Raw genomic sequence first — 27737 nt, forward strand, 5'->3', positions numbered from 1 at the left:
AATTATATGTCAATTAGACTAACATCAGTAGTGGGGATATTACGAGAATCTTTTGGTAAGGACAGAGTGACTGAGTATTTGGACAAATATGAGCTGATCAGTCAGAGCCAGCAGTTCAAAGACAAGATCAGCTAGCTGCAGTGACCGGGGAACAGCAGTCTGCCTCTGAGGAGGAGCAGGGGAACCTCAGAGGGTGCACTGTCACATCATCCCCCGTACTCTTCACCAGCACAGATCCTCTTCCTTCGATGGGTATCCATGTGCATGTAGTCTTGGGATCACAACTTAGTGAACCCGAGCAGCTGATGCAGGCTGTGACAGTTGAGGCCACCGACACTTAAAAGGCTGTGGGAGGCCAGGGTGATGCTGAGCCTCAGGCTGATGACATGCCTCTGGAGTTGTCAACAAGGCAGCAGATGCTGGAGCTGCAGTGTGAGGCGAATGAGCATCCATTGGAGCTTCCAGAGGCTATGTGCATCCAAGCGCGGACAATGGAGGAGGCTCTCCAGGCTATGAGTACCACCATGTCTCTGGCGTGTGTAGATTTGACTTGCACCATGAAGAGAGTGGCGACCCTCTTGGAGAGCCACTGGGCCTTTAGAAGTATGCTGACTGTCTCAAAGAGTGTGATATGAAGGATCACACTGAGTGAGGTCACTGCATTCCCCATGTCGCTGTCTAATGTGTTAATGGGTGCAGGTAAGGGAAATCAAGAAAACACCAACAGGGCTGCAGAAAGCTGTAGCTTTATTAGATTGAATGGATCCATTATCAAGGAAGTCATCATCTTCCTTCCTATCCTCATCCTTGGAGGAGGCATCGTGCTCCAGGATATCCTCAGTGTTCAAAGCATCTCCCCTCTGTAGTGCCAGGTTGTGCAAAGCACAGCACACCACCATGATATGCGAGACCCTTGCTGGAGCATCCTAAAGGGCTCTACCCAATCTATCCAGGCATCTGAATCTTTAGAAGCCCTATGGCCTGCTTGATAGTCACTTGTGTTGTGCAATGACAAGTGTTGTATTTTTCCTCTGCATCAGTGGTTGGGTGCTGTAAAGACGTCAGTAGCCATGTCTTTAGTAAGTAGCTCTTATCACCCAGTGCCCATCCTTGACGCTGTGTTGGGGGCCTGAAAATGTCTGGCACCTGGGACTGTCTTAGTACGTAGGTGTCAAGGCTGCTTCTCGGGAACCTTGCACAGACCTGATGGAACCGTTTGCAGGGTCGCTGTCCAATTAGGGGCGGCACAGTGGCGCAGTGGTTAGCACCGCAGTCTCACAGCTCCAGGGACCCGGGTTCGATTCCGGGTACTGCCTGTGTGGAGTTTGCAAGTTCTCCCTGTGTCTGCGTGGGTTTTCTCCGGGTGCTCCGGTTTCCTCCCACAAGCCAAAAGACTTGCAGGTTGATAGGTAAATTGGCCATTATAAATTGTCACTAGTATAGGTAGGTGGTAGGGAAATATAGGGACAGGTGGGGATGTTTGGTAGGAATATGGGATTAGTGTAGGATTAGTATAAATGGGTGGTTGATGTTCGGCACAGACTCGGTGGGCCGAAGGGCCTGTTTCAGTGCTGTATCTCTAATCTAATCTAATCTAATCTAATCTAATTGTGCATTAAGCAAGTGGAAGCCCTTCCTGTGGTTGAAGGCTGCTGCCTGCTCTGTGGGAGACTTGATGGTCACATATGTGCAGTTGATGACACCCTGAACCTCGGGGATCCCAGCGATGGCCCCAAACCCCTATGGACCTCTCAGCTTGACTTTCCAGATTGGCATGAAAGTGCACATATTGGCTGGCCCTCTTGAAGATGGCGCTGGTGACCATCTTGATGCAGCGATGAGCTACAGACAGGGAGATCCCACACATATCTCCAGAGGATCCCTGGAATGATCCTGAAGCATTGAAATTCAATGTCACTGTGACCTTCAGCGCCACAGACATTGGGTGGCCACCACTTCCTATAGGACTCAGCTTGTCCTCCATCATGGCACACAGCTCTGACGGCCTTCCTGGAGAGGCAGAATCTTCATCGACACTGATGCTCCAGCATTTGCAGGAGGCCGAGGCTCTGATGGTAGACTCTCTCTGGAGGGTTATCTCTTCTGCGCTCAAGAGCCTGGTTGTGTGTCCCTCTGCGCCCTTCTCCTCCGTGCCCCCTCTGAGGCTGAATCTCCTGTCGGCTCTCAGGTTGCTGCTGGCCCACTGCCTGTGGGTGCAGCTCTATCCCTCTCTGATGCTTCTCCTCACTGCAGCTCTCAAAGCCTGAGTGAATGAGACCCATGGCACAGAGCTGCATTCAGTTTTCAGGGCCTCTCAGCACCCACTGCTCAGTACATATAAGTGCCACTTCCGAGGTGACACTCAAGCGGTGTGCCCTCACTGTGCTGAATAGATTGTCCCTGCTCTCGATTACCACCTCCACTGCCCACGCTTTTCTACTCTCTCTGCCAGGCCATGCTACTGTTTGCAAAAGCTTCCGTCTGGAGCCAGTAATAAACTCCCAACAATCCACCCCCTCCTTATACCAGGCAAGGCTCTGAAGCCTCATTGTTTCCATCATGCCTTAGAAAATTCAAAATCCCTGGTAAAATAGGAGTTAATTTCCCGTGAAACAGGATTATTTACATTCCTGCCATGTTTCAGCGTGAGGTCCTCCCACTAGCCTGGTCGCCCTTTGAAATATCTGGTTGCAAGATAAAGATGCCAGGCTTCCCACTCAATGCTTTTCCTCACAATATTACGACTCATCCTGTCTCCCAGCCTGTCGCCAGAGGGCTGATAAAATTCAGCCCAATGTTTCAGGTCAATGACCCTTTGTCGGACTTTTTTAAGCAGGACAGGGAAAAGGAGAAGGAGAGGAAAGAACAAAGGAGAAGGTCTATGATAGGGTTAAAAAATCATAACCTCTGCCCCCTCTTATGTGTTTATTTTTGTTTTTGGTCAGCAGCTGTTGGTGATGACTCTGCTTCTCCCATTTACACCTCCTCTCGACACACCTTTTGTTTCTTGTCCCATTACCATCTCCTTTTGCCTTGCACCATCATCCCTTTTTACATTTAATCTCTCCTGCCTTCCACTATATCGCAGACATTCCTTTTTGTTCTTTCCTCCCTCCCAACCCCTTTCCCTGTCTCTGTACTTGCTTAAAAACTGATATATTTCTGAGTACTCCCAGTTCTGATGAAGGGTCATTGACCTGAAAAATAAACTCTGTTTCTCTCTCCACAGATGCTGCCAAACCAGCTGGGTATTTCCAGCATTTTATGTTTTTATTCCATTTCACTGTTGATGAACTTAAATCCATAACCATCATGATAGAAAAGAAAATCTCCAGTGTCTCACATTTAGTTTAGTTTAGAGATACAGCACTGAAACAGGCCCTTCGGCCCACCGAGTCTGTGCCGACCATCAACCACCCATTTATACTAATCCTACACTAATTCCATATTCCTACCACATCCCCACCTGTCCCTATATTTCCCTACCACCTACCTGTACTAAGGGCAATTTATAATGGCCAATTAACCTATCAACCAGCAAGTCTTTGGCATGTGGGAGGAAACCGGAGCACCTGGAGAAAACCCACGCAGACACAGGGAGAACTTGCAAACTCCACACAGGCAGTACCTGGAATTGAACCCAGGTCGCTGGAGCTGTGAGGCTGCGGTGCTAACCACTGCGCCACTGTAATGCAGAAAGATTTCAATTGCGACGTCTTATTCTGTGCTGTCTCCATTCCTGTGTTTACCTTAACAAGAAGATAAACAGATAGTCTCCTGGCACAATCAATGGAAGTGACAAAATTCTCTTTCTGTTGTTATTGCACCTCATTTAAGAATAGGAAAGCACTTCCTTAAGAGCAATAGAATTAGTTAATATTTATGACACATGTTTTAAGAGTCCTTTGTTTTACTATTTTGATCAACATGTTACCAATGTAAAAGTCTTCAAAGGCAAATATTGTTCTTCAAGGGAGTTTTTGTCAGTAAAAATAATCACAATGGAAAACAGCTTCTATAATGTTTCTTTAAAAAAAGGGATCGTAACATTTTAGACAATAAAGCCTGATCCTTGTGGTTTGATGTGTTTGTACCTCAGAAAGTGAGCAAAGTCAGAACTTGCAAAACAACTGTTGCCTAACATCAGCCACTGTGCTTCAGAAATAATTAATGGTGGAAAGTGCTTTGAATTGTTTTGCCATGGGTGCTGTATCAATTGGTTTGCATCCTTTCATCTAGGAAAGATGATGGACACACAGCAAACAATCCAGTTAGGTGGGGTGTCTTCTCTTGGTGCATCTCTGCTGATGGCTGTGAAGGCCAATCCTTGAGAGGCAGGTTCTGCCACGTGCTGCATGTGAAGCTGACAAGTGACGCTGTGAGTTGTTGTTTTTGATGTTGGTGCCTGTTGCCAAACTGCTGTCACAACTGGTCATCGTGGTAGTGCACACCAACCCACAGGATGTGTCACCATTTCCCTCTTTTGCCAACTAGTGACTCCCAAGTACGATAGTCGACATTTAGGGCCTTGATGTCACGCTTTTGAGCATTCTTGAAGCGGAGCTTTGGGCGCCCCACTGGTCGTCTGGCCCCGGCTACCTCACCATACAGAAGGTCCTTCCTGCAGATGTGTCCGATCCACCGAAGCCACCTCTGTTTGATTAGTGCCAATATGCCTGGGAGCTCTGCCCTTGAGAGGATTGCCACATTTGTGATTTTGTCCTGCCAGGATATGCCTATAATGTACAGTAGACAGAAAAGATGGAAATTATTGAGCTTCCTTTCCTGGTAGCTGTAAGTCACCCATGTTTCACAGCCATACAGCAAGGTGCTGAGAACACTGGCCTTATAAACCATCAACTTGGTCCTAAGGGTCTGTTTGGTGTTATCCCATGCGTGTTTTGCAAGTTGACCAAAGCTAGTAGCTGCTTTCCCTGTGCGTGTATTGAGCTCTGCATCAAGTGACAAATTGTCTGTCACCGTGGACCTAAGGTAGAAGAATTTGCTAACCACTTCCAGTGGGGTGTTATTTAGTGTGATCAGGGGCAGAGATACAACATCTTGTCCCATGACCATGGTTTTCTTGATGCTTATGGTCAAGGAGAACAAGTTACAGGCATGGGAGAGACAGTCTATGAGTCTTTGTAGCTGAGTTTCTGTGTGAGCGACTAGCGCAGCATCATCAGCGTAGAGGTGTTCTCGGACCAGGACGCGATGTGTTTTGGTCTTTGCTTTCACTTTGATAGATTATAGAGCTTGCTGTCTGACCTAGTGTGCAAGTAGACTCCTTCCATATCTGCAGGGAAGGCAAAGGTCAGGAGCATGCAGAAGATGCCAAACAGAGTGGGGGCTAGGAGACAACCGTCTTTCACTCCATTCTTTATTCCGAAACTGTCAGAAGTGGAGCCATCAAACTGTATAGTGCAGTGCATGTTGTCATGGAAGGAGCAGATGAGACTGAGGAGCTTTGTTGAACAGCCAATTTTTTCCAAACTCTTGTAGAGGCCTACTCCGCTGGTGGTGCCAAATGCCTTAGTGAGATGTAGAAAGTAAGGTAAAGGGGTATACTCTGTTTCTTACACTTCTCTTGCAGCTGGTATATGGAGAAGATCATATCCACAGTAGGTCTGCCTGCCTGGAAACCGCTTCAGGGTACACTCGGCCTGCAAGTAAATGGAGTCTTTTAAGTATGACCCTAGCAAAGGCCTTCCCCATGATGCTAAGGAGTGAGATGCCCCTGTAGTTGTTGCAGTCTCCTCTGTCGCCTTTGTTTTTGTATAGTGTGATGATTTTGGCATCTCCTATGGAACAGAGCCTACTTTCCAGCAGAGAAGGAGACGACCATAAAGGTGTGGTAATGGATGGGACTTTCGTGCTGAGCAGTTCGGCTGGGATTCCGTCTTTGCCCGGTGCCCTTCTGTTTGCTAGGCGGTCTATAGACTTCTCGAGCTCCACTGATGAAGGTTTTTCATCTAACTGCTGTATCAATGCAAGTAAACATGGTTTTATTGTGCATGATCTTACGACCAGTTGAGAAAGAGGTCTAGGGTTCCCTTTCATCCTTCACCTGGTCTTACTGTAACAGGGTTTTATTCTTAAACACACTGTTTTTAGCTCCCCCTTGGTGAATCCTTGTTCACTGCTTTCCAATTATAAGGTGAAGAAACGAGCACAAACAGGCTTTCTTAGGATTAAAGAAAGGTGAAATTTTATTAAACTTAAACTCGAATTCAGTTGACGCCTACGAACACACGACATGCCCACACCAACATGCATATGTGATACACACATGTAAATAGGGAAAGAAAAGAGCAGAAGAAAAATTAAAGTGGAAAGGTTTGAGGCAATATATGAAGAGTTGTTGTTACAGTTCTTCGAACTCGCTATAGTCCTTAATTGTAGGAAGGGCTTGCTTTTTGTTGGGGCCCAGTATTCTTCTTAAACCTTGTTCACTCTAGGAGACTTTTCTCTCTTGGGGTTCATGTGTCTTTAGTCGGTTTTTGGTGTTCTGTGAGAAAGAGATGGGAGCAGGCAGGATAGGAGAGGAGGTCTTTTCAATCCAGGAGCCAAGAACTTTCTGCCAGTTCAAACACTGTCTCTCCAATTTAAAACTCTCAGTTCAAACTCTGCAACAGCCAGTTAGCCATGTGACTAACTGTTCTGATGACGTCTGTTTGTGGATTGAATTGGAGCAGGGAGTAGCTCCTTTGTCTATAAGCACTGTCGGTTAATATGCAAAAATGTCTTTCCAGCCGGGGCCTGGCAACCCCTTATAACAGGCCTTCTCTTCTTCCCAGCAACAATTTGAAATTTAATGTCCATATGGTGAAATTAATGTGCCTCATTCTTGGCAGGTGGGGGCCTGCATGACAGAGATATATTTGTTAAAAGTTTGAAGATAGTGACCTTCTGTCAGACCGCAAATATGCATTCTATGATAAGTACTTCACACTCCACAATGGTAAGGTCTCAGGTCAAGATAACAAGTCGTTATGCCATTGGACTGACACCTTTTTATAATTCTCAAGTCTGTGACAGCATTCAGTACAAAGATTTCCATAACCTCTCTGGAGTCTACAGGAGCAGAGATCTTTGTCAACCTAACCTAAAATCAATAGGGCCAACTGTGACTCAACTAAGATCAACTCAGCACACACTAAGGAACCAATCTTGGACCTCTCAGGCATTCACAGTTCAACTTCTCACTGAATTACCCAGTTGTATCAATGGATGAGACATGGTAGCACGATGTGCATGATTGTGACATCAATCCCCCCAGCAGTTGTATGTTGCTATTTTGAAAAGCTCCTTTGTGGGGCTAAATGGAGAAACTGTTTGGCTCAGAATAGAACATACTGAAGAGAGAATTATGATGCAGTTTACAGTTTTGATGCAGTGAACATTTGCACTGAACTATTTAAAACTTGGCAGAATTGTTGACTGTTAAGTTGTTGGACTAAAATTATATTTTGTTCTTAAAAGTTGGCACACCTTCAGGGCTCTATGAAAATTGTCAGTTCTAAAAATGTCAGTAGGCTAACTCAGGAAAGCAGCAAAAATTATAACTGAAGATCAATTGTTATCATGGTCCTTGGAACATTTTTGGAAGTAAACGTTTTACCAATTCTACTCAATCTGGCTGAAATGTTGTTCAGAGGCCACAGGTCACGGTGGGAGTGCTGGAAGTGGGTGCCACTTATGCACAACCACCATGTGGCCAAGCACGATCACATGGCGGCTGGCCAATTAACTGAGTGGAGGCATGGGGCCCAATCAATTGAAACGCGGAGGCGGGCAATGAGCCGCTGATGGCAGCGTCAGCTGACTCAAAGGCAGGTGCTGGCACCATATTTAAAGGTCCGCCATGCTGCATGAAAAGTTGCCTTGTTTGAAGCACTTGCATTGCAAAAATGACCTTCACCTGACAAGCAGAACAGAAGACCCGGAAGGAGCTGATCAGTTGCCTACTGCACTCATGGCGGAGTGAAGGTAATGGGTGATCCCACAGTTTAGTGATGTCTCCCTGCAGGTTCTCCTCCAGACTGCAAGGGCAAGGCGGGAGGTCCTCTGTCCAAGGTACAGGAAGGAGAGACCGCCCGCCTGACCAAGCAAACCTGAACAGAGATTACAGAGGAGGTCAACAGCCATGGGGCCACCTCTGAACATCGGTGCAGTGCTGCAAATGGGTCAATGACCTCCTTCACTCTGCCAAGGTGAGTTCTCCATACTGTTTTCCTCTTTGTGGCTTGCATTTGGCAACACAAGAGGGTGTGCTAGGTGGGGGAGGGAGGGACCACCCAGTCAGTGGCAAATTGGTCAAGCACAAGGCCCCTCTGCACCCTTCCCCGGTACACCTGGAGGCTGGCCCTCTTGTTGCTCCTGGCATTTATTCCGAGTGCGATCTGGCTGGTGCCTGGACTTCCATATCTCTGTGCTCCTCCTCCTCCTCGAGGGTGGGGATGGGTGGCTGGTGGGCACGAACACTGTGAATCAGGCCCATGGCAGGTGGGCTTTTTCCTAGTTTGTGCATTCTTTGCAGGTTTCCTCACTTTCTCTGACTAGCCCCTTGGGACTAAGTGTCACTGCCCCTCTATCACCCTTGCAGCATGCCCCCTCTGTTAGTGCTGTGACCTTCTCACGGACTCCCCTCCCATTGCTGCTGCCACCTTCACATGCCTGCCGCATTCCGCCCCACTCCCCAACCCCTGCATTGGTGCTGCCACATTCACCTCCCATGATTTTTAAAATGATAATTAATTGTTTTCCTAAAGATTATTCAGCTTCAACCTTAATACCATGTGTATTAGAACATTAGAACATTACAGCGCAGTACAGGCCCTTCGGCCCTCGATGTTGCGCCGACCTGTGAAACCATCTGACCTACACTATTCCATTTTCATCCATATGTCTATCCAATGACCACTTAAATGCTCTTAAAGTTGGCGAGTCTACTACTGTTGCAGGCAGGGCGTTCCACGCCCCTACTACTCTCTGAGTAAAGAAACTACCTCTAACATCTGTCCTATATCTATCACCCCTCAACTTAAAGCTATGTCCCCTCATGTTTGCCATCACCATCCGAGGAAAAACTCTCACTATCCACCCTATCTAACCCTCTGATTATCTTATATGTCTCTATTAAGTCACCTCTCCTCCTCCTTCTCTCCAACAAAAACAACCTCAAGTCCCTCAGCCTTTCCTCATAAGACCTTCCCTCCATACCAGGCAACATCCTAGTAAATCTCCTCTGCACCCTTTCCAAAGCTTCCACATCCTTCCTATAATGCGGTGACCAGAACTGCACGCAATACTCCAGGTGCGGCCTCACCAGAGTTTTGTACAGCTGCAGCATGACCTCGTGGCTCCGAAACTCGATCCCCCTACTAATAAAAGCTAACACACCATATGCCTTCTTAACAGCCCTATTAACCTGGGTAGCAACTTTCAGGGATTTATGTGCCTGGACACCAAGATCTCTCTGCTCATCTACACTACCAAGAATCTTCCCATTAGCCCAGTACTCTGCATTCCTGTTACTCCTTCCAAAGTGAATCACCTCACACTTTTCCGCATTAAACTCCATTTGCCATCTCTCAGCCCAGCTCTGCAGCCTATCTATGTCCTTCTGTACCCTACAACATCCTTCGGCACTATCCACAACTCCACCGACCTTCGTGTCATCCGCAAATTTGCTAACCCACCCTTCTACACCCTCATCCAGGTCATTTATAAAAATGACAAACAGCAGTGGCCCCAAAACAGATCCTTGCGGTACACCACTAGTAACTAAACTCCAGGATGAACATTTGCCATCAACCACCACCCTCTGTCTTCTTTCAGCTAGCCAATTTCTGATCCAAAGCTCTAAATCACCTTCAATCCCATACTTCCGTATTTTCTGCAATAGCCTACCGTGGGGAACCTTATCAAACGCCTTACTGAAATCCATATACACCACATCCACTGCTTTACCCTCATCCACCTGTTTGGTCACCTTCTTGAAAAACTCAATAAGGTTTGTGAGGCACGACCTACCCTTCACAAAACCGTGCTGACTATCGCTAATGAACTTATTCTTTTCAAGATGATTATAAATCCTATCTCTTATAACCTTTTCCAACATTTTACCCACAACCGAAGTAAGGCTCAGAGGTCTATAATTACCAGGGCTGTCTCTACTCCCCTTCTTGAACAAGGGGACAACATTTGCTATCCTCCAGTCTTCCGGCACTATTCCTGTCGACAATGACGACATAAAGATCAAGGACAAAGGCTCTGCAATCTCCTCCCTGGTTTCCCAGAGAATCCTAGGATAAATCCCATCTGGCCCAGGGGACTTATCTATTTTCACACTTTCCAAAATTGCTAACACCTCCTCCTTGTGAACCTCAATCCCATCTAGCCTAGTAGTCTGAATCTCAGTATTCTCCTCGACAACATTTTCTTTCTCTACTGTAAATACTGACGAAAAATATTCATTTAACGCTTCCCCTATCTCCTCTGATTCCACACACAACTTCCCACTACTATCCTTAATTGGCCCTAATCTAACTCTAGTCATTCTTTTATTCCTGATATACCTATAGAAAGCCTTAGGGTTTTCCTTGATCCTATCCGCCAATGACTTCTCGTGTCCTCTCCTTGCTCTTCTTAGCTCTCCCTTTAGATCCTTCCTGGCCAGCTTGTAACTCTCAAGCGCCCTAACTGAGCCTTCACGTCTCATCCTAACATAAACCTTCTTCTTCCTCTTGACAAGCGCTTCAACTTCTTTAGTAAACCATGGCTCCCTCGCTCGACAACTTCCTCCCTGACTGACAGGTACATACTTATCAAGGACACACAGTAGCTGCTCCTTGAATAAGCTCCACATTTCGATTGTGCCCATCCCCTGCAGTTTCCTTCCCCATCCTACGCATCCTAAATCTTGCCTAATCGCATCATAATTTCCTTTCACCCAGCTATAATTCTTGCCCTGCGGTATATACCTGTCCCTGCCCATCGCTAAGGTAAACCTAACCGAATTGTGATCACTATCACCAAAGTGCTCACCTATATCTAAATCTAACACCTGGCCGGGTTCATTACCCAGTACCAAATCCAATGTGGCATCGCCCCTGGTTTTTTTTTTAGAGATACAGCAATGAAACAGGCCCTTCGGCCCACCGAGTCTGTGCCGACCATCAACCACCCATTTATACTAATCCTACACTAATCCCATATTCCTACCACATCCCCACCTGTCCCCATATTTCCCTACCACCTACCTATACTAGGGGCAATTTATAATGGCCAATTTACCTATCAACCTGCAAGTCTTCTGGCTTGTGGGAGGAAACCGGAGCACCCGGAGAAAACGCAGGTTGGCCTGTCTACATACTGTGTCAGAAAACACTCCTGCACACACTGGACAAAAACTGACCCATCTAAAGTACTCGAACTATAGTATTTCCAGTCAATATTTGGAAAGTTAAAGTCCCCCATAACAACTACCCTGTTACTCTCGATCCTGTCGAGAATCATCTTCGCTATCCTTTCCTCTACATCTCTGGAACTATTCGGAGGTCTATAGAAAACTCCCAACAGGGTGACCTCTCCTCTCCTGTTTCTAACCTCGGCCCATACTACCTCAGTAGACGAGTCCTCAAACGTCCTTTCTGCCGCCGTAATACTCTCCTTGATTAACAATGCCACACCCCCCCCTCTTTTACCATCTTCTCTGTTCTTACTGAAACATATAAATCCCGGAACCTGCAACATCCATTCCTGCCCCTGCTCTACCCATGTCTCTGAAATGGCCACAACATCGAGATCCCAGGTACCAACCCATGCTGCAAGCTCACCCACCTTATTCCGGATGCTCCTGGCGTTGAAGTGGACACACTTTAAACCAAGTTCTTGCTTGCCAGTGCCCTCTTGCCCCAATCTTTATTTTGGTTTCTGAACAATTATTAAAATGTGAATTATAATCCTTGCATTTTACTTCCTGCATTGCTATCTCTGAGGATTCTTTAATATGATTGGCTGATCAGCATGCCTGCAGCCTACACTGTTGCTGGAGCACCACAGATCCCCAATAAATGGAGCCAAATTGGTGTTCAAAATCATGTTGGAATAGGGGAAATCAACACTCTGGAGCCCGCTAAATCTTTGTGGGTGGCTTTCTTCGAGATCAGCGGTGATCAGCCTCCCTTCGCTGCTGACCACGAAATCTCAAGGATGCTGTATATCATAAAGAAACTGCTATGAGTCAGGTTTTAAAGAAAAAATTCTCCAAAGAGCTTTCTGAGGTACTGTCTTAGTATCAGCAAATATCTTAAATGAACATTTACTTTGTTCAACACTACTTTTTTAAGTTGAGGAATATATTCTTTGGTGTGAATAAGATTGACAGAATTAGTATACTGCCTTTTTACCAGGGTTTGGAATTAAAACAGGAAACATAGTTTTAATTTCAGCCCATCTTAACTCATCCATCTACAACACTCCCTTGCCCCACTCCCTTTTCTGCAAATAACTGCTTCTTAAATATACAGAGTTCTTGCCTTTGCCTCTTTGCCTAGAAGTCCATTCCAAATGTTGAACACTCTGCAGAATGAAGAGCTTCCTGAAGTGCTAAAGTTATCATTTACTAGTTTGAAACTGTCTCTTTCTTCATCTCCCACTGTTCATTTTGAACTAGTATTCCCGATTAACCATTTCTACACCATTTATAGTCACTTCCATTAGATCACCCCTCAGAAGACTGCTTTCAAAGTTCAAAAACCCAAAGGCAGGATTTTTGCCCCCAGATGGGGTAGTATTGAGGAGGGCAGGCACAAAATATCAGCACCGCTAGCCGCCGTGCCAGTTTCCCATTGTTGTTCTGACTGCCGGTGATTTTGCTTCCGAGGGGGTAAGTCGGGAGCCGGCAACCCGCCCAATCCAGATGATAGACAACTTGATCTTGTAAACAAGTTTGTGGTCAGCTCGTCAAGGGCCAGTTTGGAATTTTTGTGCGGCACATGGGTTACATGCTGGATTAGGAACAGTCCAAGTGAACGGAGGCAGTAACATAATCAAAATGTGCCAAGGTGCTTAAGGAAGTGTACCACTTATAGGAGAAATTATTTTTGGTTTGAAAGTTTGAATTATAATAGGCTCTAAAATGCCAGAAAATGCATCAAATAAAATGCCAAAAACAACAAATGTTTTCCGGAATGAAGGCTTATATTAGACCCCATTAGAAAATAAATCTCAAGGATGATTCTGTAATCTCACCAGGGAACTGCCTTCCACTGGAGCACAGGTTAGCAAATCAAGACTACAATGTTGTAACACACTCTCTTCAAGGGTGGAAACTGCCTGAAGCATGAAAGTATGGAATCACCTTTCTCAAGTCTTCAGTACTCACATCCTTCATCAGTGATTTTTGAATTTAACCCTGGTTCAAACTGTGCAATTGCCCTTTTCAATAAAAGTGATTGAATATATTCTAAGTATCTGTAACTTAATTTATAAGCCCGTGTCCTGCTGTAGGTTCAGTTTAAATCTGCATTATACCGTAGGGTTGTTTTTGAGCTGCCATCTTCTTTGAAGCTAACAGAGGCATAGAACCAGGCTGGTGCCCTCTGTTCTTCAGTTTGTTATTCTGTTGTGCTTCTGTACATGTCAAGAGCAAATGAGGGCTCTGAGAAAAATCATTTCTCATGTAAAGCTTTGTGTCATGGATATGTGTAATGAAGCTGGTGCCCCACATTCTCCAGTTTTTCCACTTTTGCTGTGCCCCTCCCTATCTCTGTAACCTCCTCCCGCCCGACAATGCTCCAAGATCTTTGCACTTCTCCAATTCTGGCCTAACATACTTGGTTTTAATTGCTCCAACATTGGTGGACTTCAGCTGCCTCGGCTCTAGGCTCTGGAATTCCTGGCCTAAACCTCCTCTGCCTCTCTACCTCTCTCTCCTCCTTTGAGACACTCCTTAAAACGTACTTCTTTGTTCATCTGTCCTAATATTTCTTTATGTAGCATGGCGTCAAATTTTGATTGATAATCGCTCCTATGAAATGCCTTGGGACATTTTACTGTGTTAAAAGCACTATAAAATGCATTCTGAAAGGAATCATTTTTCACCTCCAACATGGTCTCAGGTTCAAAAGTTACTAGACTTGAGACCTTTTATTAATTTGAAACTGTTACGACCGAGGCGGGAGGAGTGCACTGTCTTTTCTAGTTCCACTTCTCCACAGGTCAAAATACATACTTAAATGTTTACCCAATTACCAATATGGTCGATCATATATTCTACTCTTTATCCCAGAATAAAATACACCAACCAGGTTTCTTTAATAAACAACAAAATTATCAGTTTTTTATAAAACAAGACTTATCCAGTAAAGAAGCAAAGCATTTACACAGAGAGTGAATTTTGAAAGCTCCCTATTACCTTAGTCCCTCTCACACACACACAAACACTGGTTAACTGAAAAAATAGAGATTTTCATTTTAGAGCTCTGTTACAAAAAAAAAAGACAAAAAGAATACTTTAGCCAAATACCTGCTAATTCTTGAAGATAAAAAAGAGAAGATATGGAAAGATGTCAGTCGTCCCTTTTTTGGTATGGCGTCCCAAATACACGTAGATGGCTTTCATTGGGATCATTCTAGAACAGTTCTTTTCAGGTGATGTTTGGCAGGTTTTCCAGGTGAAATGCAGCATCAGGAGTTTCTGGCAGGCCTTTCAGGAGAAATACAACATCAATTTCTCTACTTCTTACACTGAAGGCACTGGATACTGCAAAGGGTACGGGCCCTGACAATATTCCGGTGATCGTACTGAAGACCTGTGCTCCAGAACTTGCCACACCTCTAGCCAAGCTGTTCCAGTACAGCTACAACACTGGCATCCCCCACCTGCCAAGACTGAGGCACACATGAATTCACCACATGAACATTAGGCTTGAGCTGATAAGTGGCAAGTAACATTTGCACCACACAAGTGCCAGACAATGACCATCTCCAACAAGAGAGAATCTAACAATCTCCCCTTGACATTCAATGGCATTACGATTGCTGAATCCCCCACTATCAACATCCTAGGGGTTACCATTGACCAGAAACAGAACTGGAGCAGCCATATAAATACCGTGGCTACAAGAGCAGGTCAGAAGCTAGGAATCCTTGGCGAGTAACTCACTTCCTGACTCCCCAAAGCCTGTCCACCATCTACAAGGCACAAGTCAGGAGTGTGATGGAATACTCTCCACTTGCCTGGATGGGTGCAGCTCCAACAACACTCATGAAGCTCAACACCATCCAGGACAAAGCAGCCTGCTTAATTGGCACCTCATCCACAAACATTCACTCCCTCCACCACCGACGCACAGTGGCAGCAATGTGTACCATTTACAAGATACACTGCAGCAATGCACCAAGGCTCCTTGGACAGTACCTTCCAAACTCGTGACCTCTAACAACTAGAAGGACAAGGGCAGCAAATGCACAGTAACACCACCACCTGCAAGTTACCCTTCAAGTCACACACCATCCTGACTTGGAACTATATTGCCGTTGCTTCACTGTCACTGGATCAAAATCCTGGAACTCCCTTCCTAACAGCACTCTGGGTGTACCTACCTCACATGGACTACAACGGTTCAAGAAGGCAGCTCACCACCTCCTTCTGAAGGGCAATTTGGGATGGGTAATAAATGCTGGCCTAGCCAGCGACACCCACATCCCATGAATGAATAAAAAAATATAATTTTTCTGAGAAAGGTTCGAAAGCATTTTATGTCCAACTTTGGCAGAACGTGAATCCACCCCGTGCCGTATCTTAAATGATACCGTATGTTATCGTTTCATATGAATCTTTAGTTGGACCAAGGAAGATAAAATGGAGCTATGACAGCCAAACCTATTTTTAAAAGAAGTAATTGGTTTTCGAGTCATATAAGAAGAGAGCACACAAACAATTGTCTATGTTCCAGATTGAATTTAGTCATGTTTGGCTAGGCTTATTGTTTGTTGCAGTTTCTTTTGTCACTGAAGTGTATAATTCTAAGTGGAAAATTTTGATTAATTACGATGGATACTTTTTTATCTTCTGTTGTGCTGGCTCAGGTACAAATCAAACAGCAGCGTGGAACTTGGTGAGTGCCCTCTGTTCTTCCTTTTGCTATTTCACGGCACTTGTCAAGAGCAAATGTGTCAGTTGTTTGAAGCTGTTAGTCAAATATTTATTTAGGCCATTTTGCAATATCCTTGGCTCATCACAAAAGGCAGTTTCTATAAGCAGCCCGACATGACTTCAAAACAAAAAAAAACCTTACATGTCGCGAATGGGATGCATGGCACATCAACTATCTGTCCTTTTATTATTTCTGTTATCCTAGAGACAGTACGAGATACACAATGGAGAATCCCAATATCTCTGTGTGTGGTTAAAACACCAATTCTGTAAAGCATTTAAGTTCCTTCATTAGTTTTGTTATGATAGTAGAGTCATAGAGAGATACAGCACTGAAACAAACCCTTTGGCCCACCGAGTCTATGCCGACCAACAACCACCCATTTATACTAATCCTACATTAATCCCATATTCTATTGCATGCTGCTTGTGCAGTTTGACATGCAAGTAGAACTGCGTTGTAGCTTCACCAGGTTGACACCTCATTTTGAGATATGCCTGGTGCTGCTCCTGGCATGCCCTCCTGCACTCTTCAGTGAACCAGGGTTGGTCTCCTGGCTTGATGGTAACGGTAGAGTGGGGAATATGCCGGGCCATGAGGTTACAGATTGTGGTTGAGTACAATTCTTCTGCTGCTGATAGCCCACAGTGCCTCATGGATGCACAGTTTTGCATTGCTAGATCTGTTCGAAATCTACCCAATTTGGCATGGTGGTAATGCTACACAACATGATGGAGGGTAGCCTCAATATGAAGGCAGGACTTCGTCTCCACAAGGACTGTGCGATGGTCACTCCTACCAATACTGTCTTAGACAGATGCATCTGTGGCAGGCAGATTGGGGAGGATGAGGTCCCCCTTTTTCCCTCTTGTTGGTTCCCTCACCACCTGCCACATACTTGGACAGCTTGGTGAGTAGTGGTGCTACCGAGCCACTCTTGGTGATGGACATTGAAGTCCCACACCCAGAGTATATTCTCCGCCCTTGCCACCCTCAGTGCTTCCTCCAAGTGGTGATCAACATGGAGGAGTGCTGACTGATCAGCTGAGGGAAGGCGGTCGGTGGTAATCAGCAGGAGGTTTCCTTGTCCATGTTTGACCTGATGCCATGAGACTTCATGGAGTCCAGAGTCGATGTTGAGGACTCCCAGGGCAACTCCGTCCCGACTGTATATCACTGTGCCGCCACCTCTGCTTGGGTCTGTCTTGCTGGTGGGACAGGACATACCCGGGGATGGTGATGGCAGTGTCTGGGACATTGTCTGTAAAATATGATTTGGTGAATATGACAATGCTGTTGCTTGACTAGTCTGTGGGACAGCTCTCCCAACTTTGGCACAAGCCCCCAGATGTTAGTAAGGAGGACTTTGCAGGGTCGACAGGGCTGGGTTTGCCGTTGTCGTTTCAGGTGCCTAGGTCGATGCCGGGTGGTCCGTCTGGTTTCATTCTGTTTTATTGACTTAGTAGCAGTTAGATACAACTGAGTGCCTTGCTAGGCCATTTCAGAGGGCATTTAAGAGTCAACCACATTGCTGTGGGTCTGGAGTCACATGTAGGCCAGACCAGGTAAGGACAGCAGATTTCCTTCCCTAAAGGACATTAGTGAACCAGATGTGTTTTTACAAAAATTGGCAATGGTTTCATGGTCATCATCAGACTAGCTTTTAATTCCAGATTTATTAATTGAATTCAAATCCCACCTTCTGTTGTGGTGGGATTCGAACCCATATCCCCAGAGCAATACCCTGAGTTTTTAGGTTACTAGTCCAGTGACAATACCACTAGGCCACCCCCTCCCCAGTATAGAACTATATAAATGCAGGTCATTTGTTACTTTGATTTTACTCGAAATCTTAAATTGTAATACTTCTACTTTAGTTGCCATAGTAACAGTAATATAATAGGATCCAAATTGAGCCTTTCAGGTCGTTAACTAAAGGATTGGAGATGAGGAGTGGGTAAATCACGTTTTGCCTTGAAATATTTCAAATATTATTTTCAAGTAGCATTAACACTGACTATTGGCTGCGTATATGTGTTGTGTATATGTGTTGTAGTTTTCAGCTTCTTCTTTTACAGTTTTCTATGAATCTTGTGAGACAAAAATGACTAATTTAACAGAAATTCTAAAAAAAAACTATTTCCAGTGGTCATATTTTCAGTTTCAGTTTTAACATTTGACCTCTGGCACATTGAGTCAGATGTCTGTTTCTGAAGCTTAACGACTTTCATTCTAAACTTGTAATTTGGTAAGAATTGTAATCAGCTTTATGTCTCAACAAATAGATGAAACTTTCTTAAGATTGCTTTAACCGTAATAGATACTTATCTGAAAATAATCTGTGGAGATTGACAAGAAATTGTGAGTACAGCTGTCACATGGAAATAGCTGAATGACTGGGCAAAATATTATGCATTTCCAATGGTCTTTGTCAGCATTTTTCTCCCAGTTCTTCATATTCTCACTGTATTCTCTCACTGCTATTGGCTAGCTGTAATAAAACTTTACATTAAACAAAATTCAGTTGCAGTACTGGCCAACAATAGTGTATTGTGTCTTGTTAAAATGGCTAACAGAAGAAACTGGATTAATTTGTACCAATACAATTTTTTTATATGGGCTAAGGCAGTGATTCTCAAACTTTTTTGGTTGGAGGACCCCGTTTGAAATGGATTAATAATCATGGAACCCCCCCCCCCCCCCACCCCCCCACCCCCACATCTAAATTACAATACTGTTCTTCTTCTTCTTCTTTGGCCTCCTTGTCTAGAGACAATGGGTAAGCGCCTGGAGGTGGTCAGTGGATTGTGAAGCAGTGCCTGGAGTGGCTATAAAGGCCAATTCTAGAGTGACAGACTCTTCCACAGGTGCTGCAGATAAAATTGATTGTCAGGGCCGTTACACAGTTGGCTCTCCCCTTGCACTTCTGTCTTTTTTCCTGCCAACTGCGAAGTCCCTTTGACTCGCCACACTTTAGCCCTGCCTTTATGGCTGTCCGCCAGCTCTGGCGATCGCTGGCAACTGACTCCCACGACTTGTGATCAATGTCACAGGACTTCATGTCGCATTTGCAGACGTCTTTAAAGTGGAGACATGGATGATCGGTGAGTCTGATACCAGTGACGAGCTTGCTGTACAATGTGTCCTTGGGGATCCTACCATCTTCCATGCGGCTCACATGGCCAAGCCATCTCAAGCGCCGCTGGCTCAGTAGGGTGAATATGCTGGGGATGTTGGCTGCCTCGAGGACTTCTGCGTTGGAGATACGGTCCTGCCACCAGATGCCAAGGATTCTCCGGAGGCAGCGAAGATGGAATGAATTGAGACGTTGCTCTTGGCTGACATACGTTGTCCAGGCCTCGCTGGCGTAGAGCAAGGTACTGAGGACACAGGCTTGATACACTCGGACATTTGTGTTCCGTGTCAGTGCGCCATTTTCCCACTCTCTTGGCCAGTCTGGACATAGCAGTGGAAGCCTTTCCCATGCGCTTGTTGATTTCTGCATCAAGAGACAGGTTACTGGTGATAGTTGAGCCTAGGTAGGTGAACTGTTGAACCACTTCCAGAGCGTGGTAGCCGATATTGATGGATGGAGCTTTTCTGACATCCTGTCCCATGATGTTCGTTTTCTTGAGGCTGTTGGTTTGGGCAAATTCATTGCAGGCAGTCAGAATTCTGTCGATGAGTCTCTGCAGACACTCTTCAGTGTGAGATGTTAATGCAGCATCGTCAGAAAAGAGGAGTTCCCTGATGAGGACTTTCCGTATTTTGGTCTTCGCTCTTAGAGGGGCAAGGTTGAACAACCTGCCACCTGATCTTGTGTGGAGGAAAATTCCTTCTTCTGAGGACTTGAACGCATGTGAGAGCAACAGGGAGAAGAAGATTCCAAACAGTGTGGGAGCGAGAACACAGCACTGTTTCATGCCACTCAGGATAGGAAAGGGGTCTGATGAGGCACCGCTATGCTGAAGTGTGCGTTTCATATTGTCATGGAATGAGGTGATGATACTTAGTAGCTTTGGAGGGCATCCAATCGTTTCTAGTAGTCTGAAGAGACCACATCTGCTGACGAGGTCAAAGGCTTTGGTGAGATCAATGAAAGCAATGTAGAGGGGCATCTGTTGTTCACGGCATTTCTCCTGTAGCTAGCGAAGGGAGAACAGCATGTCAATGGTGGATCTCTCTGCTCGAAAGCCACACTGTGCCTCAGGGTAGACACGCTCAGCCAGCTTCTGGAGTCTGTTTAAAACGACTTGAGCGAAGACTTTCCCCACTATGCTGAGCAAGGAGATTCCACGGTAGTTGTTGCAGTCACCGCGGTCACCCTTGTTCTTATAGAGGGTGATGATATTGGCATCGCGCATGTCCTGTGGTACTGCTCCCTCATCCCAACACTGGCAAAGCAGTTCGTAGCGTGCTGAGAGTATAGCAGGCTTGGCACTCTTGATTATTTCAAAGGGTAATGCCATCCTTCCCAGGGGCTTTTCCACTGGCTAGAGAATCAATGGCATCACTGAGTTCCGATTTTGTTGGCTGTACATCCAGCTCATCCATGACTGGCAGAGACTGGGCTGCATTGAGGGCGTCTCAGTGACAACATTTTCCCTGGAGTACAGTTCTAGGTAGTGCTCCACCCAACGGACCATTTGCTTGGGTTGGTCAGTGATTGTGTCCCCTGATTTAGATTTGAGGGGGGGGCGATCTTCTTGATGGTTGGCCCAAAAGCTATCTTAATGCCATCATACATTCCTCTGATGTTTCCGGTGTTGGAGGCTAGCTGAATATGACTGCATAGTTGTTGTCAGTAGTCATTTGCGCAGTGCTTGGCTGTTCTTTGTGCAGCATTTTTGGCTGCTTTAAGTGCTACGGATGTTAACTCGCTTGGGGCTTTCTTGTAGTTCAGCAGTGCAATGCGCTTAGCGGCTATGACAGGTTCCAGCTCTACAAAGTGAGATTGAAACCAGTCTGCATTCTGCTTTACACGTTTGCCATAGGTGGTCATTGCTGAGTCATAGATGGCGTCTCTGATGTGGGCCCACTTGGTCTCTGCATCCCTTGTAGGAGTGTTTTGAAGGGCTTTTTCAAGTGAATTTAGAAACTTATGTAACAGCTGTGGATGAGAAATTCTGCTCGTGTTGATGCGCGGGTGGCCCTTCTGCTTGGAATGATGCAACTTCTTTGGTCTGAGTCTAACCTTGCTGCTCACCAGGGAGTGGTCGGTGTCACAGTCTGCACTGTGGAAGCTGCGTGTGATTTGAACGCTGTTTAAAGAGGCTCGCCTTGTGACAATGAGGTCCAGCTGGTGCCAACGATGCGATTTTGGGTGCTTCCAAGAAACTTGGTGACAGGGTTTAGTATGAAAGAACGAGTTGTTGATGCAGAGGTTATGATAGGTACACAACTCAAGCAGTCTCTGTCCATTCTCATTCATCCTTCCAATGGGCGGCACAGCGGCGCAGTGGTTAGCACCGCAACCTCACAGCTCCAACGACCCGGATTTGATTCTGGGGACTGCCTGTGCGGAGTTTGCAAGTTCTCCCCGTGACCGTGTGGGTTTTTGCCGGGTGCTCTGCTTTCCTCCCACACCCAGAGACTTGCAGGTTGATAGGTAAATTGCCCTTTATAAATTGCCCCTAGTATAGGTAGGGGAATTGTGGGGATGTGGTAGGAATATGGGATTTATGTAGGATTAGTATAAATGGGTGGTTAATGGTTGGCACAGACTCGGTGGGCCGAAGGGCCTGTTTCAGTGCTGTATTTATAAATAAATGCCATAGTGCCCAAGGCAGGAGGGCCATGAGTCATGGTTGGCCCCAACCCTGGCATTGAAGTCCCCCAGCAGGAACAAATGTTTGGTATTGGGGATGCTACTAATGATATTATGGAGTTCCTCGTAGAACTGGTCTTTAGCTTCAGGTGGGGAGCAGAGTGTTGGAGCATAGATGCTGAGTAGATGCACTGGACCAAAGGAGGTGAGCAGTTGGATGGACAGTATGCGTTCCGAGCCATTTGAAGGTGTCTCTATCATGCTGAACAAAGAGTTTCTGATGGCGAAGCCCACTCCATGCTGTCTTGGTTCTTCAGGATCCCTACCCTGCCAGAAGAAGGTGTAGTCTTGCTCTCTTAGAGATCCGCTCTCAGGGAGGCGTTTTGCAAGCTGAAACGTCAGAACTATGTGTCCTGGCCTGTCGGAAGACCTTACACAAATCAACGATTCTCGGAAGACCGCCATCAACGAGCTCAATAGACTCAATGTGGACATTGCAGCACTTCAGGGTTCCGCTCCGGATTTTCTGTTAGGGTTTACTCCCTTAGCCTTGGTCTCTCCCGAGATGCCCACAAGGCAGTGGGGTTGTTAGGGCCCCTGCTCAGGGATAGGTGGGAGGAGGTGGAGGGAAGGAGGTGCCGGGGGGGAGGGGGTGCGAGGGGGAGAGGTGCGGTGGGAAGGGATGGAGGGAAGGGGGTGTGAGGGGGAGCTGGGAAGGGGGCTGCAGTGGGGTAGGGGAGCGGGTGCAGGGGAAGGGGGTGCGAGGGGTAGATGGGGCGAGGGGGGAGCTAGGAAGGGGGTGCGAGGGGGGTGAGCTGGGAGGGGGGCGCGAGGGGGGAGCTGGGAAAGGGGATCGGGGGGGAGGGGGTGGAGGAAGGGAGTGCAGGTAATTAAACATTTCATCAGCTCACACCATTGGTGGGAGCTCCCACCATCGGCCACAGCTTCAAAGCGCCCGTGGGCGGTGTCCGGCTTGAAGCGCATCTGCAGCGCAATGTCGGTGAATTCCTGCTAGTACTGGCGCTCGAAGCTGTTGCCCACCTCCCGGAGGACACGGTGAGCTTTCTCGGCGGTGGCGGAGGAGGCAGGAGCAACCTGGGGCCGACGGGAGCTACTCCCTCTGCCAGGAGTCGGGGAACCGCTAGCCTGCTCCTGCAGCCTACTCCAGAGTACATCCTGCCCGACTGGAAATAAGCCTCCAGTGTACAGAAAGGAGCTGGACAGGACCCCGAAGATGATGAGAGCCAGGTGCTCAAGTTTGAGCTTGCACAAGAAGTAGAGGGAAGAGGTGCAGAGGCAGCCCAGGGTGTACAGAACGGCGCCGAACTTCGTGTATCTTTTGGAGAAGTTCTTCCTGCATTGTTTTGGGTTTGATTATTCTGGATCCGGCCAGCAGAACACTATCTTCCAGTGAGATGTCATCTCTGATAGACCAATACTGCCGTATTGCTGGCTGTATGTGCTATATCCTATCAGGCCATCCCTGGATCACTTGCTGAGATAGCATCTGTATCTCCTCGTCTTTGCTGGTCTCATCTCTAATTTGACTCAGTTTCGGTGGTGTTACGTTCACTAGATGATGAATTTTTATGCCGAGATCTTCTATCTCATGTTTCTTCTGTGGTGACAACCGAGATAGGGTGCCTGCCAGCACCATGTCTCTTCCTGGCTTATATTTCAGAGTGAAATCATAACTCTAAAGCCTCAAGAGTAACCTCTGCGGTTTTGCTGGTGCTTTACATAGATTTTTCTTGTAGATCTGTTCCAGTGGACGATGATCACTTTCCATTGTGAACGTCCTCCCATAGAGATATGTGTAGAACTTCTCACATCCATACGCAACTGCCAAAAGCTCTCTCTCTATGTTGGCATATCTTGTCTCAGCTGATGTCAGAGCTTTGGACGCAAATGCTATTGGCTTTCCCTCTCGTACAAGGGCTGCTCTCAGTCCTTATGTGGAAGCATCTACTTGTAGAGTGACAGGTTTCTTTCTGTCGTAGTATGACAGACTTGTCTCCTTGCATACTACCTTTTTCAGTTTGTTGAAACTTCTGTCATGTGACTCTGACCACTGGTACTCTACATCTTCTTTCATCCACTCCCGCAGGTTTGCCATGTGTTCCGACAAGTGCAGAATAAAGGAGCTCATGTATTGTATCAAACCAAGGAAACTTCTCAACTCTCTCTTATCTCTTGGGGCTTCCATCCCCGAGATGGCTGAGATTCTTTCAGGGCTCGGTTTAACTCCGTCAGGTGTGTGCAACATTCCGAAGAACTGACATTCTGTCACTTTCACAATGCATTTGTCTGCGTTTAGCTTAATCCCAGCTTTCCTGGTTCTCTCCATGGCTTCATTCAGATGGTTGTCATGATCTTTTCCATCTACACCATATACCTGGATATCATCAGCTATGCCGACTGCTCCTTTGCATCCCCTGTATGTCTCGTATACTTTCTGTTGGAACAGATCCTGGCTCACTTTGAGGCCAAAGGGTAGACACAGGAATTTGTACCGTCCAAAGGATGTGTTGAATGTTGTCAACACTGAAGATTTTACGTCTAGCTTCACATTCCAGTAGCCATTTCTGGCATCAAGCTTGTTGAAAACTTTTGCCCCTGCCAATGCTGGTGATTTCTTCCAATGTTGGAATATGGTCGTGAATACTCTTTATTGCTTGGTTAAGATCTTTGGGATCCGGGCAAATTCTTAGCCGTCCATTTGACTTCTCTCTCACCACAATGGAATTTACCCAATCTGTAGGCTCTGTGACTCTGGCAATCACCTTCTTTTCTTCCATTTCTCAGAGCTCTCTTTCAAACTTCCCTTTTAGTTCTACTGGTACTTTACGTGGGGGATGAATCACTGGTTTCATCGCTGGGTCAATAGTGATGTGATACTCAAAATCTCAAAGCATCCAACCATCTCACCAAAACACTCTGGGTACATTTGTACCAGATCTTCTTTGCTTCTTATCGGAGGGCGCTTTTCAATGGGTGTACTGTCTTCAACCCTCAGTGTCACCACCTTCGCCTCATGGTTTACTGAGATAATCTGAAGCTCTTCACAACTGCTCAACCCCAGGATAGCTGGACCATCGGTTTCTGTGATGTAGAACATACTGTTAACATCTTTTCCTTTGTGTGTCCCTCTGATTTGGGTTGTTCCTCGCTGTCGAATCTCAGTTCCCCCGTATGCTGTTAGCATGACGTTGTTTGGTTTCAGAGCACCTTCCCTTGGATAACCATTTTTCTCCACATTTTCAGGAAAGATCTGCTGGTATAGTCTGAGCGGGATGATGTTACTCTGCACTCCAGTATCAATCTTTACCTTCAGATTTATCGTTGTGGGTTCATTTCTCAGCCTCTTCCTGATCTGAATGGTTGTGTGAATTTCTTTTCTCTGGGAACTGTCACATCCAGACATTTCGTGCAATTCTATGATTCTTATGTCTATCATGTTCTCAAACCCATCACCATCTTCCAGGGTATGGATGTTTTGGTTTCTTTCACTATTCCTTCGCCCTGTTACTCTGGCTCTGATGACTCGACTACCACCTTCTCGCCTTGTTCTGCACATCTTTTCCCAGTGATTGGTCTTTCTGCAAACTCTGTGGATTGATCCATATGTGGGACATTTCCTTCTATCTGTCAGTTCATGTGGTTGTCCACCACTCCTGCACGTCTTTCTCTCTGTTTGATGTACATTCTTTAGTTGTTGTTTCACTGCATCGACCCTGCTGCTTGTCTCTTGGCTTGACTGAAGGCTAGCCATTTGGGAGGTCAGAGTCTTTATCTGTCTGCTCATGGCTTTATGTGCTCTGGCAGTGTCTACAGCCTGCGATATTGTGAGCTTGTCTTGTCTGACTAGAGCTTTCTGTACTTCAGGATGTGCATTTTTCAATTTTGCTTCAAAATTGTCAATAGGCTCACCTAGTTCCTGTCTGAGGCCTTGAAATTCATATCAGTATATCCGATGATTTGAGTTTGGCTGGAGATGGGTGCTGAATCTTTCAAAAATTTTCTCTGGGTTTCTGCTGTCCTCTTTGCTTAGGTCCCAGCTGTTAAATAAATGTAATCCATTATCTCCAGCCCACAGATGGATTTAGCTGACCCTCTCCTCTTCACTACTGCCTTTAAGGAAGCTACTGAATTCCAAATTGTACTTTTGTTTAAAGTTCTCAAATGCCTCTACAACATCATCAGCTCCCAAATTCATGATGGGCTGTCGCAGTGCATTCAATCCTGTCCCAGCTGACATTTCGATCTTTTTTTTTAGAGTTTTCGCATGAGTCACTCAGTTTTTCTGTCTCTTTCTCTGGCACTAATTTGGGTCGCTTTTCTCAATCTGATGTTTTTAAAAATGTTGTAGGTTTACTCACAGACATTTGCTGCCACTAGGTTTTGTCTTTATGCTGTTTCTGGTTCCCAGATGTTGGAAAGAATCACACTTTAACTTGGAAAAGGCTGGACTCAGTCTTCTTTAATACAGCACAATGCTCTGTGCTGTGGAACCTGATTCTTGTGTTACATATAACATGAATCCCCAGTGCAACCGTGAATGAGGCCCCCCACTGGAACACTTACACATAACAACTAGTTCCTCGCTAAATTGTTCCTAACACTTTACAAATAGTGTACACAATATATAACATATATTACACTCAGGACGTCCCAGCACTGTCCCATGAGACGAATGCATTGTAGATTCTACCATTATTCAGAAAAATCATTAAATTGACCTCCTATTTGCCTGTTTGGTTGTGCTTGTTAAAATGAGAAATGCAAAACAAAAAAAAACATTATTTTACCCCTACTTTTGTACACAAGAATATTAAAAAATAGCAGTTTGAGTAGGGCACTTGTTTGATGGAAACTAGAACTGTTATAGAAGATAACTATTCATGGGTAATTCTGGCTTCAACAGCAGCACAATTTTTAATGCAACAAGATTTCCTAAAGCACTTCACAGAGGAGTTATGCGAACAGTGACCCAAGCGGAATTGGGAGAGTAACAATAGGTGATTGAAAGTTTAGGTTTCGAGGATGCTTCTGAAGGTGAGGCAAAATGCGGCAAGACAGAAGGACCTAGGAACAACTTAGGAACAGGTGAAGGCCATTCAGCTCTTTGAGTTTCTTCCACACTCATTAGATCCTGGCTTATCTGTACCTCAACTCCTTGTACCTGTCATTGCTCCATATCCCTTCGTCCCCTTAGCTAACAAAAATCTATGATCTCGGACTTGAAAACTTCAACACAGCCTTTTGCAGGAGACAGTTCCAGAGCTCCACAACATCTTGTATGAAGAATTGTTTTCTGATTTCACTCCTAAAAGGCAAAGCTTTAATTTTAAGATGATATTGCCTTGTTCTGGATTCCTGCACTAGAGGAAATGATTTCTCTCTATCCACCATATTGAATCCATTATCATCTTAAACACCTCACTTAGATTACCCCTCAAACTTAGAAATTTGAGGGAATACAAACCACCTTTATACTCATATATTTAAACCTTTTAGCCATGGTATAATTCTGGGGAATCTGCACTGTACCCCACCTAAGACCAATAAGGTGTGGTGCCCAAAATTAAATGCAGTACTCCAGATCAGGTCTGACCGAGGCACTATACAACTGAAGCGTAACTTCCTCAATTATGTATTTTAACCCCTTTGAGGTAAAGGCCAACATCCCAGGAGCCTTTTTGATTCCTTTTTGCATCTGTACACTAGCTTTTAGTGACTTGTGTACAGAGACAATTAAATTTGTTTGCTCCTCCACAGCTCCTAGTCTCTCACCATTAAAAAAG

At 45.7% G+C, this 27737-nt stretch overlaps 1 protein-coding gene and 1 long non-coding RNA gene across 3 annotated transcripts in view; one reads left to right on the forward strand and one right to left on the reverse strand.

Annotated features, from left to right (window-relative positions):
- LOC137347739 (uncharacterized) overlaps positions 1 to 27737 on the reverse strand; it is a 105117-nt gene that overhangs the window by 69139 nt on the left and 8241 nt on the right. The gene's annotated exons all lie outside the window — the stretch shown is intronic.
- The window catches only part of LOC137347737 (tumor necrosis factor ligand superfamily member 15-like), a 146763-nt gene that overhangs the window by 57574 nt on the left and 61452 nt on the right, over positions 1 to 27737 (forward strand). The gene's annotated exons all lie outside the window — the stretch shown is intronic.

The sequence above is a fragment of the Heterodontus francisci genome, chromosome 32 (assembly GCF_036365525.1).
Source record: "Heterodontus francisci isolate sHetFra1 chromosome 32, sHetFra1.hap1, whole genome shotgun sequence".
NCBI lineage: Eukaryota > Metazoa > Chordata > Chondrichthyes > Heterodontiformes > Heterodontidae > Heterodontus > Heterodontus francisci.